Source organism: Leuciscus leuciscus, assembly GCF_965113295.1.
Source record: "Leuciscus leuciscus genome assembly, chromosome: 5".
Taxonomy (NCBI): Eukaryota; Metazoa; Chordata; class Actinopteri; order Cypriniformes; family Leuciscidae; genus Leuciscus; species Leuciscus leuciscus.
The window spans coordinates 21,130,353-21,146,817 of NC_138729.1; the positions used below are offsets into that span (position 1 = coordinate 21,130,353).

A 16,465-nucleotide genomic window follows, 5' to 3' on the forward strand; every position below is an offset into this window, starting at 1 on the left:
GAATTCAGCTGTGCTACTGCAGACCGCCTGTGATAGCCACCCTGCAAATACAGTGGAAGGCCAAAACACTCATAATGCACAAGAGTGGTTCTGAGTCAGGGTTGAGCTGTGCATGGTGACTAACCTTGATTAAAGTCACAGCGCTGGCCCACGGCCATACAATGTCCACCCTGGTGGTCCAGGAGCGCCCCCTGGCTAAACCTTGCAGAGGTGCGAGACATAACCAAAGTTCGCTTTCTCGATGCTCCCATCTCACGAGGTGGCCTTTTTCTGCGACACTGTTGGAGACTGTGCCCAGTGGTTCTCCACAGTTCAGAAGCAGGCTAAGGTAACCAAGAGCTTTCCCCGATGTGCTACCTGAGTCACTCAGGGGCTGCCCCTCAGTCTATTCGCCAAGGGTGTCAGTCCCCTGCGAAAAAAAACCAACAAAAAACCTCTGCCACAGCCAGCTATATTGTGACGTTGAGCTTTCGCAGGAAGGCGGCACCACCTGTCTCAGCTGTCCCTGTATGTGGACAGAACGCAAAGCCTCAGGACCTCAGACCAGCTCTTTGTCTGTTACAGAGGCCAGCAGAAGGGAAAGGCTGTCTCCAAGCAGAGGTTGGCCCACTGGATAGTGGATGCCAATGTCTTTGCGTATCAATCCCAAGACACACCATGCCCCCCCGGGTTGCGAGCACACTCCACTCGGAGTGTAGCTTTTTCCTGGGCGCTGGGACAGGGTGCCTCGCTGACAGATATTTGTAGAGCTGCGGGCTGGGCAACACCAAACACGTTTGCTAGATTCTATAGCCTACGTGTCGAGGCGGTACCTTCCCGTGTGCTCTCTTCGCATTGAAGCCAGTCAACACCGTAAGCCCTGCTCGAAGTGTCGGCTTGCTGCGCCATTCCCCTCCTATGGACTGGATACGTGCACCATTCTTGCTCCAGTAGAGTTCCTCATTAGCCGAACCCTGTTGAGTTCCTCCACATCCCTCAGCAACGGACGTGACGGAGCGTCCAATGACAGGTCTAACACTCGTAAGCATTGGTGGAAGCTGTGCTTGGCTGGGTCCCATATGTTGTGATCCCTACAGCGATCCCATATGTGTATTCTTCCACGGTACAGCCACCTGCTCTGCCGTCTCTGACCGGTGTTGTCTCCTGCTATAGGCTGGAGCCAACTCAGTGACATTCCATATGTTGTACTGCCCTGTCGGCCAGTCCATATGTGTAACCTCCACATGATGCCTCCCTACAGGCAGGATGTGACTTCCGCAGAGTCTCCCTTTCCACCGAAAGGGCACGCTTTCTCAGTGTTATCCAAGTCTGTCTGAGTGGGTCATGCAGAACAGCTGTGGACTTCCCTGGCCTAAGCCCTGTCTCATCTCCACTTCAATAAACGTGGGGGGATCAGGAGGCTTTCGCTAGGCACTGGAAGATGGCAGCACTAGGTAGCGTGTTAATTGGGATCCCAATCAGTACGGTAAGTCTAACTACGTCGAACATGACCGAACTGAAAGGGAACGTCTCGGTTACGTATATAAACCTCATTCCCTGAAGGAGGGAACGGAGATGTAGTCCCGTCGCGACTATAGCTGGACTACCGCTGACTCCGGGCTCCGCTCGGCTCCTCAGTGTAAAATCAAAGATGCGACGCACCTTCTGCTCATCATAAGCTCGCGTTGCAATTATCGCATGCCAATGTGCATTGGCTTGTTTTATTACACTCGAAATAGATTGGTCTCTCAAAGCAATCCCAATCAGTACGGTACGTCCTACTATGTCTCCATTCCCTCCTTCAGGGAACGAGGGTTACATACGTAACTGAGACGTTTTTTTGTTCTCAATACGTTCACTGAATAACCAATGAGAGTTAGTTGACATGTAGTTGCAGAGTTACTTACGCTGTTTAAAGTGGACTATCGAAATAAAGTGTATTCAGATATTTTACAGAACATTTTCAGTGCAGCATGTTGAATGCTTTAAAAGTTTGGAAGCACATTATACATTTCAGTTTCCATGTCCTAAGTATCATATGTCACTTAATGTGCCCGTAATACACCTTTTGTAAATTGGGCTATCAATGTTTTTGTTAACAAGAAGAGAGGGCACAAGAAACACGACTTTCCTTGTTTTACACTGAACAATCCAGCGACGGCTCTGTGTCATTAATTTCTCATATCTTCATTATACCTCTCTTCATGCAGAGAATAATAAATAGACTATAAGTACACGGAGGTGAAATTATTAACACACTCACATAAACAGACGCAATTGCTCCCCTTGACTTCCTGAGAAATGTTACATGCTGGGAATCCTAAAAAGAAGTGCTGAGAGTGCAATACTGTCAGAGTTTACAGAGGTTTAATACAAGCATCTGTTCTAATGTGGGGGGACTGAGAGGACATCAGAGTCTATGGGAAAAACGGGACACTTCAGTGTGCTTATAAAGTTTGATCTAAGGGCAAGAGACTTCCTGCTAATGTAAGCAATCTTCCACTGTTATTACTAAAGCCACTCTGGACGTCCACTCAGGCGCAGAGACATACAACATTATATATTGGCCAGAGGTCAAGAGTAAAACATATTGTCCCAAAAGAAGGAGAAGGGGGGAAAAGTAAATATAGAATAAGGCAATCAATTTAAAATGATTAAAGAAGAAAATCCTTACAAAACTTATATATATATATATATATATATATATATATATATATATATAAAGGATAAAATACGAGGTAATAGACAAATAACTGTAAAATCTCAATGCTTTGTTAAATTAGGATGATCAAAGTAATATAATATATATATTTCTCAAACACCCGGCGAGCTCAAATATTTTGACAGTCAGGAGAGAGGCAGAATGGATCAGTCAGCGTGCAAAATGAAAGCACACAGAGAGAGAGAGAGAGAGAGAGAGAGAGAGAGAGAGAGAGAGAGAGAAAGAGAGAGAGAGGGGGGGGGGGGGGGGTGTAGGCAAATAAGCAACAAAAATATGTGAATAAAAGCAGACTAACACTTAAAAGAGGAAACTTAAAAACAAAACAGGAGCGATTAATTCAAATCCCACTGTAAAGTGTTCAGAGTCAATCAGAACATATGACACTCAAACTCCAGACAGAACCTCTAACATTATAAACAAAACACCTGATACAAAGCTTCATATTTAATGTGCTCAGTGTCTTAAACATCTAACGTGTGTCTTAAGATGTCAGATATGAAAGGAGCATGACAAGGTGACCTCGTTACAAAAACAAGTGTCAGAACTCAAAGTGTGTCACACTGGAGTTCACGACATTTGGTTTCATGTATAATTCAGAGCAGTGCAAGATATGAAATTATTTCATAGAAATCCCAAGGAAAAGAGCTTGATGAATAAATCCCTCAACTGACTTCCAAAGCTCATAATTAAAAGAGAATATTATAATTAAGAGAATACAAACAGCTTCAGATCAAAAGGTCTTTTCCTTCTGGTTATGAAAACTACAGAAACTGGATTTATCAACATAGCTGCAAGTCAGTTGACTGGTACCAATGCATATGTGTATAATTTTGAGGCATATTTAGGCTTATGCAATTTGTTACAAAAACTGTCACTAGTAGGAATTCTATTAACATTATACTAATCTTACTAATATTACTAAGATTGTTGCTTCTAATTAAAGGTAAATTATGATCCTTTGGTTAAGAGTGTGTACTTAGATCTGTGTATGTGTACAATAAATGTGATGATATTAACAATGCTTAATGACTTCTTAATAAACCATAATTAATGGAGATCTATAATTAACCAAAATAACAATATTCTCAAAGTCAGAATACCAATAATAATGTTTATAATCAAACAGTTGACGATAGCCGTTGACTTCCATAGTAGGAAAAAAATACTATGGAAGTCAATGGCTTCCGTCAAATGCCTGATTCTTTCAAATATCTATGTTGTGTTCAACAGAAGAAAGAAGCTCATACCGGTTTGGAACAACACGAGGGTGAGTAAATGATGACAAAATTTACATTTCTGGGTGAACTATACCTTTAACCGTATATCCACCTCAGTAGCAGCAAAAGTGTTTTGCAATACAATATGTACGCAATCAGTAGGGGAGAGCGGGGCACAACCTAACGCTTTTTGACTTTCTCAGTTTGTGTAAATCTACTTATGGTTCAGAGTATTTATTTTTTCCCACATTAATTTCCCACATGTCTAGTACAATTATGTGTTTTTGTTTTATTAATACAGTATATACTTTTTTCTTGATATACCCCGAAAGAATGGAAGTGAAATGCGACAACATGCCCCATAGGTGGGGTACATTGTAACATGTGTGGGGCACATTGTAACATAACATATGACAGCTTAAAATGTTATCTGATCTAATAAAAAATATATACAAAACAAACTAAAATATTTTCTAAATAAATACAATTAAAAAACTTTTTCATATAAAATAATGGCAATTTTTTATAATTAAATATAAACACATTTTTGAGTTTTGACTACGAACACATGAAAACATAGCTATACAACATAGTTCAAAACAAATAAATAATTAGTCATTTCTGAACACTGACTCTCAGTCTTTATTCACCTTTTTCTCACGTTTTCCCAATAAAATTAATAAAAGTATGGAATATAATAGCATATTTCTAATAGGGGCACATTGTAACGCAGTGTTACAACATGCCCCCGCCTGCACAACTGGGGTTTAAACCCTGCTAGTGTCTTCTGCTAGTTAGCGAAGCATTAAAGAACTATCTCAACTGTTAAATAACATCTTGGAGATTAAAATAATATCAGATTTGTCTTATTTTAAATAAACACAAAAAATAGAGATGAAAAATTAACTTAAGTAAGAAATTTACTTTTGCTATGGTTTAATAAATGTCTATGGATATCTTCCAAAAAAATAATAATTTTGGCGGATTTTTTTTTTTCCATATAGTGTTGATATGGCAACTAGTAAATACACAAAGTTTCGTCATCCAAGCATGTGCGGAAGTATTTAAAACAAGCGTGTTACAACTAGCCCCGCGTTAGGTTGTGCCCCGCGCTCCCCTACATTTTACTTATTTTTGATGTATAGTAGTTAAGGACACCTAAAGTGTGAATGCACTGAAACCTGGTGAGGAGGTAACACATGGTAGGTTAGTAATGCTATAGGTATTGCACTTAAAATTTAAGGCCAATATTGCACTAAATACAGTCTTAAAAATAAAGGTTCCATCAGCAATGCCATTGAAAAAGCATTATGGGTCCACCAAAGAACCTTTCAGGGAAACGGTTCTTAAATTAACCTCTCTTTTTTTCATAGTGTGAAGAACATTTTAATAATTTAAAGAACATTTTCAACTTTAAAAACCTTTTGTGTAATAAGAAAGGTTAAATGGGTGTTAAATGCCCCTTTATTTTTAAGAGTGTATAGAGCTATTTATACCTAAATTATGTCAGTGGCTGTTTCCTCAACCTCACCAATTAAAGCCAGGACTGGAAATATTTATAATACAACTTATCCCAGACCCAGACATTCAGTCTTAAATTATGAAAATGCACTATAAAATATTTATAATAATTATTACATTTAAAACTGATTATCTAAATAAAGAGTGAAATAAACAATTATACAAGACGTGTTTTCTATGTATTGAAAATGTTAAGTATATATACCATTTGAATTAGTCATTTGAATCCAAATATTTTTTAAATGTTATTTCCACCATGCATGTAATGGTATTAAACACAATACATTTGAGATGTGATGGAAATTACACTGTGGTAGAAATATTAACACATGATAGGATAATAATCCAGTATGTCCACTGTTGGATCTTGTTGGTTAAATAAACTTGTGAGAATGTGAAAATAAAAAAAAAATAAAAAAAAAATAAAGGTTTTGAACAAGGCCAAAGTGTCATAGATGAAGCCTAATTCATACTACTTTAAAGTTAAGGTAGATGTTTAACTGTCCCTAAACAAACAATTCTAAATGCTCAATAACAGAAATCATGATTTTCAAGAATTGAGGGTGGCATTACAGTGGCTGGAGTCTGGAAGAGAGTAGGAAATCAGTACAACAGCCCTTTGGGCGAAGATGGCTAAATTAACACAAATGTTACGAGTTCAGTTCAAAGTAGTGTTGACCCAGAATCTGGACAGTTACCAAGATCACATTCCTACTCTATCACCACACTACCCTTGAGGAAAGAGCTCAAGGTTGCTGCCCCTGAATCACATCACTGTAAGTCACTCCAGATAAAAAGGCTTGCGATTGTTTGAGTATCTGTTTGCGACAGCAATAGCCTCATCCAGGTCTATTGTCACACAACTGACATCAACTGACATCACGTGCTGTTTACAGCAACATCTTGAAGTCAAAAGCGTGCCAATTCTTTACCGAACAACAGCAACTTGTGCTGATCTCACAGCGCATGCACCCTAAACTTCACATCGACAGTGTTTAGTTTACACTGTGTGAGTGTCTGTGGGGGGAAACACTGACAGACTATGAAAGAGACAAACCAAATCAAACAGAATACCAACCAAGATGGGTGACAGTGTATAGGTCATATGTTCCTTTGACTTCTGACAGCTAGATGGATTGCTTTCATTTGAAGAAAAGGAAAATATTTAAAAAGTAAATGCATTAATATTCATGCACTTCAGGAGGAATAGATGTCTTGAGTCTTCTGAATAAGAGAGGGTAACTAATCCCGACAACAAGAAGTGTGCGGTCTGATGGGGGAAACATTGCATACCACAAACAACCATAGTCATGATAAGCACCCTTAAGACTATCTTTAAGAGGTTAAAAATAGGAAGAAGTCTCTTATGCTTTGATCAAAAATACAGTGAAAACAGCAATATTGGTAAATACAATTTAATAAATATATATCTATATAAAATTGTCTTTCTTTTTTCTATTTGAATGTATTTAAAAATGTAATTTATTCTTGTGATGGCAAAGCTGAAGTCAAGCAGTATCACATGATCTTTCATAAATCATTCTAATATGTGTCTTTGGTGCTCAAAAAACATTTATTTTTATTAGAAATGGTGAATTGGGAAACCGTGACATTTTTTAGGATCCTGTGATGAATAGAAAAATCAAAAGAACAGAAATGTCGTGTAAAATTGTACATGTCTTTAAAATGTATCCTTGCAGAATAAAATATTATTATTTTTTTTTTAAATCATACTGACCCCAAACGTTTGAATGTTAGTGTACAAATATGTCAGGAACTCAAACATAATATATATATATACATATATAGATTCTGATTTAAAAATAAATAAATCGAATATTCAGAAGTTTAAATGGACTTGAAACATTTTCTACACCATGCAGAGTCTTTGAAACTCACCTGAATGTTAAAAAGATGAACCTTGACCCGATTTAACATGACGCCCTATCTGCTCAAAGGACAACATGTCATTACAGGAAGTAAAGCAATCGTAATATACAAAAGGAGCAGAGGAAGAAGACTAGTGACAATGGGAATTATCGCTGTTATTCTCCCTCTCCCCTCTTGACAGGCAGAGCTTTAATTCTGTAATCCACACAGACAAGAGGTGATAAAAACAGCAGAGGAACCTGCTCCCTAATCGCTCACTAATGGTTATGACAAAGACCTGTTTCTTTCACACGTACATGTACGCGCACACACACCAGACATGCACAGACTTGCTAAAGCAAATACGGTCAATAATTAGCTCCGTCATTAGCGGAGCATTAGGAGACGTGAAGTTTTTTGTGGGTAGCTGAATGCAAGGCCCTTGTCATTACATGATTTTAAAATTCCTTTGGTGACGTTAAGGAGGACTGAAGGCTTTGGCAAATGACTGTGCATATGAAATAACTAAAATATGCATTAATATCATGGTTATGAGCGATAAACCAAACACTCTGGCTCTTGAAATCAAATTACTCATTTGTATCATGTCAAAATACATTTAAATGTCTCTAATTAGTATTTCAAATTTAAGCATATATATGTTATGCATAAGTGTTTTTCTTTAATCCATGTGAATTTGACTTAATTACTTAATAAAATGAATCACTGCACTGGCTAAAGTAAGCGACTTCTCTCAGAAAACTGAGACACTTTATTTTACACTTTAGTTTCCATTAGTGATGAAAAACTTGACTTGATTCAGTGAACTGTCTTGAACAGAACATTTCAGTGAATCAGTTCAAAAAGGTTTTTACATGTTTTAATCAATGAAACGTATGAAAGACAAACACACAATCAGTTCATAAACATATTTCCATCAGTAAAAATCAGAATCAGAATGAGCTTTAATGCCAAGTACTGTATGTTTACACACACAAGGACTTTGTCTTGGTGACAGGAGCATCCAGCGCAGAAAAAATGAAAGTGTATGCATGTGCTACAGTATATCCAGTTATGTGCAAATGAAAGTGGAATAGGTTTTAATATTTATGCTATTTGGCTATTAATGCCCCAACACTCAAATGTTCAGTACACTCCAATGCACTTAGCATCAGCTCAAAAAGGATAATTCTCGTTCAGTGAGTTGGTGAGTTGTTAACTCCAGCACCCCTTGGATAATTTCAGTTCAACTCATGGACAAATTGTTCAGAACGGTTTTGTGAAATAGTTCAATGGATTCATTGAAAACATCTGAACATGTCCATGGGTCGCTAAATAGCATCACATCATTACATTAACAACTAGTTGTTTGTTTCACATGGATTTTAGTACTGTGGCTAACAATAGCTGCATTTGTTGGTTTTTTTTGTTTGGTTTTTTTAGAGTGAATTTGGTTATACACTTAAAAAAAGGGGTTCAAGTCGGCGGCGATGGCCTCGTGGTCAGCGCGCCGACGTGTAGACCTTTCCCGATCCCATCCCCCGTCTCTCTCCCACCTCGCTTCCTGTCCACTCTATACTGTCCTGTCACAATAAAAGGCAAAAATCACCAAAAAAACAATATACAAAAAAAAGGGGGGGTTCAAATGAGGGCCTTCACAGTGATGTCACAGAAAAGCAAAATAATTTGGCCTTTCACCAAATAACTTTTGAGTGAACAGTTGTTAAAATAAACATATTTTTCTTTTAGTATGAAGAACATTTTGGTAATCTGAAGATCCATTTTCCATTGAAGAAAAGTTCCATTGATGTTAAAGGTTCTTCATGGAAGCATCGATGCCAACAAAGAACCTTTATTTTTAAGAGTGTAGAAAGCGTTTTTCAGTCCCATAAATTGCAAATTACCTATAACAAGACTAAGAACTCTGAAAAGGACTGACAACTGTATTGAGCTGCAGTATGCATTTGGCCATGAAACTTAGAAATGAATCATATGTTTTTTAATTCAATCCAAATGCTAGATAAATAAAGACCTGTTTTCATCTCAGAACAAAAATGAAGAACACCTTTTGAAAATTTGAGCTATTATCAATCAATAAATCATCTGTAACAATCTGTCAGTCAACGAAATGTAATTCTCTAAAGCCTGAAGGCCATGGCTTGGCCAAAGTGAACAAGGTGCTGCTTTGACAACTTTCTCATGTCTTTCTCATTCAGTAAGCCAAAAATGGGGCGTTCAAATCGCTAAATCACTCTGTTTATGTGCTATTCTGTGTGTCTGTAAGAAGAGAGAGTCGCTGTGTATCCTGAATGATTTATTTGCTGGCCTTCACAGCTATGAGGCTACAGCTCTGATTCAAAGCTCCTCTGTAACACTGACAAATGACATATATTCCTGGCTGACATGAATACTGTACTGAATATGACCTGCTCTATTGGGACAACCGTCCCGGCCCTCTCTATTTTGAAGTTCCTCAGAGGGCATCAGGACACATAAGTGAAGGGCTTGAGATAGAGATCTGTGACATTCATCCTCAGGTGGTTTCTAGTACATATTTAGCACTGTAAAAGCTTTTGCAATCTTGAATAAACGTGTCATCCCTAGAGGTGCAGCAACTCACACATAATGTTAGTACAATAGACCTACTAGAACATCCATTTGCATGTGTTCTCAACAAGTCCCACAATTCACAACAGAATATACTGGATAACTTGCATAAGTGCATTGCTTGTCTTGTCAAAAGATTTATAGACATACTGTTTGTTATTAGTGTTTGTGTGTGCGTGTGTCAATGATAACTAATAAAAATAAAAATAAAAAAGTGCAAGAATTAAATGATTTAATAAAACTTGTAATGATTTAAAACACAACAAACAACCAATTTCAGATGTGGCAAGGAATCTGCAAATATTTTAATGCATTTTAACTTTGGTTACAATTATTTATGAAAATATATAGTGCATTATAATGCATTATACATAAAGGCTTAAAGGGATACTTCACCTCTGGAAAGATGAATGTGTATTTAAAATAGGTCATTTATGTAGAAGAAATGTGAAGACATTTTTTAATTTGGAGCTTTCTAGACTGAGAAAAGCCAGAAAATGTATTTTTGGCTTATGTGGATGAAAGACAACAACTCCCAGAATGCACTTGCTTCGCTGCCCTAGGAGGCCACGCCTACCGGTAAGAGAGCGCAGTTGAAAACAACAAGGTTAGGCTACCAGTGAGTCTCCGTGACTAGTCTGCCTGGGATTTCGGGATCGCCCAAAATGTCTGGGATTCGGCTTTTGCGTTCTACAGTCGCCATTCATTATGTTTACTGTGGCGAGCAGGACGAGGCTGACGGCCGCGGGAGAACGGCGCGAGGCCGGTGGCGTCATTACTGAGACGTGCCGGTCTCGCATCTCTCACGGAGGTGTGTGTGGGAATTTTCTTAGCAATGTTAAAACGCACATCAACCGATCACTTGTTTAGCATTCATGTAAACACTACATTCAGATTCACCGATCGGAATGAATTCAGTTAGATTGAAACAAGAGGTGTGCATGTAAACAATGAATGGCGACTGCAGAAAGCAAAAGCCGAATCACGGACATTTTGAACGATCTCGCCCGCCGGACAAGTCCGGGAAAAGGAGGATGGTAACCCCTACTACTCAGCTTTCTCCTACTATTCAGCTTTCTCCACAGAACAAGAGCCTGCTAGCTTAGTTTCCAAAGAAAGACGGCTGACTGTGTGTACATTCTGTGAGAGAGATCCCACCCTCTATGGGCGGGTTGAAAACATGCGGAACAGCCCCTACTACTGGTCTTTAGCCTCTGGCCAGAAAATCCTCCGATGACGCAAAATGGCGATTTTTGCGTCATCTGAGGATTTTTTCCAGACAAAAAATACATAAATCTCTCCTCTCAGGGGGATATGAGGGTGGAAAGCACGGTAATTCGAAAATACTACAGGTTTTCTACTAATACAAAGCTTAATGCTAAATCCTGAAGTATCCCTTTAAGTAAAGTGTTAAAGGGATAGGTCACTTTGAAATAAAATTTTTGTATGTTTTAGCTTACCTCAAGGGCATCCAAGATGTAGGTGTCTTTTTTTCCGCAGTAGTTTCAATTTTGATATTTTTAGGTCAAACCGTTCTTGTCTGTCAGTCAAATAATGCAGGTATATGGTCACCACCTCAAAGAGCAAGCACAGAGTCCAAATTAAAACAATTCCACATCGTCCAAATTAAACAATTCCCCATCGTAAGTACACATTGATGGCCTAAGACACGAAACGAGCGGTTTGTGTGAGAAAACGAACAGTATTTATATCGTTGTTACCTCTTGAACACAGCCGCGTCCAAATGATCTGAGGGCGCGGGCGGGTATAGATATATACTAGGGGTGGCACGGTACATGAAAAAACATCCGAACCGTTCGGTTCGCTTGTCTCGGTTCGGTGCGTGTGTGCGTCGCGCGGTTCGCACGGTTCGACGCATGCGCAATGTAGCCTTGTGCCCGTGCTACTGCTAATACAATGCTAAATCATAAATCAGACAAATGTAGAATAACATTACAATGTCCAGCAATCGATTTAAATAGTACACTGGGTTTACTTAGACATTTAATGAGATCAACTCCACTAGGCTATATGTTGTTTTTTTCACGTGAATAAATAGGCTACATAGATCGACTGTTCCACGTACCGGTATGTACTTTAATGGTCCAGTGGCAGAACTTGCCAAGCGTGTCAAAGGTTCTGAGTTCTAATCTGCACTCGTATATATTTTTCTTTTTCATCAAAACCGATTATGTTTATCAGCGGTTGTATATCAAGCAGGGACAGATTTGTATGAATTTTGTTTTGTGATTTCATCGGAACGAATAGAGTAGCCTAGAGTCTCCTCAACGGACTGAAGCGCGCGTCTGAGTGAAGAATGTGCGGCCGCTGCGGTGTGTGCGCGAGCCACGAGAACACTGTATCAGCGCCACTGATCGCAACGGCAACGAGCACTTTGATCACTTGATTAAAAAAAACACATTTCAGCGCTAGATTGCTTCTTATTTAACAAACGAACGAAACGAATACTTTGCTAGTTAACTGGAAATGTTTTATTTATTTGTATTGGTACATCCGTGCTGGGACATAATATCAACCCTGGCAAAAAGTGGTGACAAATAACTGTCCGACACAGCCCACGGGAAATGAGAAGCTGCGTTTTGCAAACACACCCCATTTATGAAATAAATAAATTAATAATTAGATAATTCAGCTATATATCATATGCTGAAGTAAATTTTTGGAGTGTTAAAGATTAAAAGAAAAAACAACAACAAGAACCGTACAGAACCGAAAACCGTGACCCTAAAACCGTGATACGAACCGAACCGTGGGTTTTGTGAACCGTGCCACCCCTAATATATACACTAGATATCGCCTTGGCTACGGTTTCGTTCCAATGAACTCCAGTAGCCAAGGCGACATCTAGTGTATATATCTATACCCGCCCGCGCCCTCAGATAATTTGGACGCAGCTGTGTTCAAGAGGTAACAACGATATAAATACTGTTCGTTTTCTCACACAAACCGCTCGTTTCGTGTCTTAGGCCATCAATGTGTACTTACGATGGGGAATTGTTTAATTTGGACGATGTGGAATTGTTTTAATTTGGACTCTGTGCTTGCTCTTTGAGGTGGTGACCATAGACCTGCATTATTTGACTGACAGACAAGAACGGTTTGACCTAAAAATATCAAAATTGAAACTACTGCGGAAAAAAAGACACCTACATCTTGGATGCCCTTGAGGTAAGCTAAAACATACCAACATTTTATTTCAAAGTGAACTATCCCTTTAAACATTTTGAAAAACAACACCACAAGATATTAACTAAGCACTTGCAATGCTTTTTGAACAAAAAAATGATCCAATTATCGTCAAACTAATGTAATCATAAGGGCTTTTCACACTTGAAATAGTTAACCCTGGGCAAACATAATACTGGGTTGTCTTGCTTCATGTTTTACACTGCTCATAATTTACCCGGGGTTTACAATTAATTCTGGGTGTTCATAAACTGTCATTTCACACTGTACATTCCGGGTACTACAAAGACTTTTAGGACTATATAAAGGTAAGAATGAAATGTTTTTTTCTTCAATTCAATTGTAATGCCTTCCATCGCCGTTTGATATTTTTCCCCTCAAACGCTGAAAGTACTGTTTGTACAACACGCAGTGTTTCCGTGAGCATTGATTGTCGTTCACCAAGCATCTAGCTGCAATTTTATAACACCGCATTGATTCACAAAAAAATGTGGTTTAGAACAGTGATAACCCGGGATTAAGTGTAGCGCAAAAAGCACTATTGCATAGGTACAGTTCCCGTGGGTGCTCGGGGAAAAACACAAGATATTCTCCATTCATTTTATCCAATCAAAACACCGATTGAGGTTAAGGAACCTCTCTGATTGGTGGATCTCACATGGTGGTATGGAGTGTGGGAACCCACCGTTAGAAACCTAAATCAATTGGCGCCTATGCCCAATAGTCAAGGAAGCTGAAGCTGAAGCTGAACAGTGAATGAAGACTGGTAAACTGAAGCGCTTTGCTAGTGGGTTATTCTAACTCACCCAAACACATACAGAAGATCCTTTATAGACACAGCAGAAAAAATAATATACAGCACAAGGGCATTTTAACTAAGTTAAATATTGACTACATTAAAGGAACGTATGTAAGATTGTGGCCAAAACTGGTACTGCAATCACTTTCAAATTACTGTAGAGCGGTGTATCCCCTCCCCCTCCCCCCTGACTCGAGGTTGCCAGTTAGGCTGCAGGATCCAGCAGGAACGTAGGCGGCCACAAGGAGATTCCAATGGCAAGTGACGAGTCCTACACAGTACGTTTTTTTTCGGACTTTGTCACGACGTCTTTCGGATTCATAACGAGGTCTTATAGGTTTCGTAACGTTAGACATTTTTTTATCCGACACGTTTGTAGCTGCAGCTGTGGTAACTAGAGCAGAGCTGGCAACCCGGATGCCGAAACACTACTGACTTCGTGATTAGTAGAAAGGGGGAGGGTGGAGCAGCAGGCCAAAACACAACATGACAACATCAACATCAGTTGAGGGCTGCAACTTCACTTTTAAATGACAATATCCTGGCCAGACTACTGTTGGCAGTGATACAAGTATTTTAAATGAACATGATTTCTTAATGTCTAGTGACATATCAGGGCCATTTTATGATTAATTGAAATACATTTCTTACGGTTCCTTTAAGAATATTTTTTATCAAAAGACAAAAAACGACTAAACTTTTAATCGACTGAAGAAAAAAACGGTATAATAATGTACACTGCTCAAGTAAAATGATATTATACAGTGTGTTCGGCTACTGTCAAGTAATGGTCAGGCCAGAAGTCTTTCAAAAGTTTGTACATGAATTTCTCAGTACATTTAACAACTGTTGCAACCTAAATTAATTAGCCATGGTCAGTTTTTTCTCAACTTGCTCCTCAAAAAAAAAAAAAAAAAAAAAAAAAACAGAACGATTTTAGTTGTAGAAGTTGACAACCTTGTCTCGACCCCAAGAGACTATGCAGAGAAATGGCTTCCTGTGAAGAAGTTTATCCAAGGGTACGCAAGATTAACGAGGATATTTTCATTGGACGCCTCCGTTCCATGCCACGCATACTCCGAGGTGATAAGATCAGATTATTTATTGTGCCTTCCTCTCCAGGTCATTTACTATGTTAATTTTTATGAGCCGTGTGTTGCCTTTGTCTGTGGGTTGTGTGCTGCTCTTCGCAAACCTCGGGCGAGGGGTGGAAAAAAGGGGATTTGTGTACTTAGCACACGCTCTGCCAAATTAGTCACCCATGCCGATTATTTCTGCCATTCAGGGCTGCTATGGAATGTCTAATTTAAGTTACACTCTGTGAAATTCAATTCTATTAGCAGAGCCGGAAAAATAGGCCTCTATTTGCGGGACCTTGTGGTTTGTATCTGAAGAGATAATGAAATGTTACTTGTAACAGATTGGTTTGACTTGGATCCTTCAGGCAGAGGAGTTCTTTGTTTCTTGTATCTAGGTCTTCTCAAGAGATCACACATATCCCAGACGAACCAAGCTATTTAGAAGAGTCCAAAACGAATGATGCAAACATGAGGCTTTGAACCTGTAACGAAACAAATGACAAGAACACAATTAAGTCATGCATTTATGAAATGTTATTTTCGCAATTTCAGGCACTACTATCAAATGCAACTGGTTTATTCAACTTGGGATTGTTTACTTCGGTTTAGTGATATTGAAAACACAAACAAAGTAGGGTCAGAGAACAGTCTCGACCCCGGCACCACTGGAATAGAGTGGGATTAAGTACTTTGCTCAATTGGCCAGAGGAACTGCAGCCCACAGGACATGAAACCAGGAGTAATTACCAACAAACTTACTAGAATCTTGTACTATACATTAGACTAATTGCTCCATGTACAATTTTCCAGTGACAACAACTATGAAAAGAACTTGTGTCGAGACTTAAGTGCACCTTTAGTGGCATAAGCCCTCAAAATACCTGCGAGTGATGTGAGAGGCTTAACCGCAGTCTGTCTGTCACCTCTAACAGACACTCTCATGTCGACAGAGACAGCTTTAACATCAAGGCCTTCATGGATAATTCATGGATAATTACAGAAAGCTTTCAAACTGGTTTAAATCATGGTCCCTCCCTCTGTCCTCCATTCCCCACACACCACACACATATAGACATGCATAAAGTGGGGTCCAAAATCCAGAGACCACAAGTGCAAGTTGCTTTATAGCATTTTTGTAATTGAAAACATTAGTTTTGAATTTCTAATTATATTATCAGTGTAATAATTTGACCAATTTTCTATTTAATATATTTTTTAACTATTTATTCCTGTGATGGCAAAACGGAATTCAAATGATCCTTCAGAAATCATTCTAATATAGAATAGAATAGAAAAGAATACATCATAGGATGTCTTTGACTTTTAAACATTGCACACATACACTTTACTCTTGCTTTGACATTTCCAACTGTCATAACTATGGTAAAGATATATATTTTATTTTGTGTTTGTGATTGATATTGATCATTTTTAAATGTAAAGAAAAAATTGCTCAATGTTATCA

At 38.7% G+C, this 16,465-nt stretch overlaps 1 long non-coding RNA gene across 4 annotated transcripts in view; it reads right to left on the reverse strand.

Annotated features, from left to right (window-relative positions):
• The window catches only part of LOC309499034, a 322,784-nt gene that overhangs the window by 108,357 nt on the left and 197,962 nt on the right, over positions 1-16,465 (reverse strand). For 2 of the 4 annotated variants that reach the window (XR_014206105.1, XR_014206106.1), the window contains one exon: positions 10,289-15,482. This is a non-coding gene — a long non-coding RNA (uncharacterized lncRNA). Of the gene's footprint in view, positions 1-10,288; positions 15,483-16,465 lie in introns of those variants that run through there. The other 2 variants (XR_014206104.1, XR_014206103.1) reach the window with 2 other exon arrangements.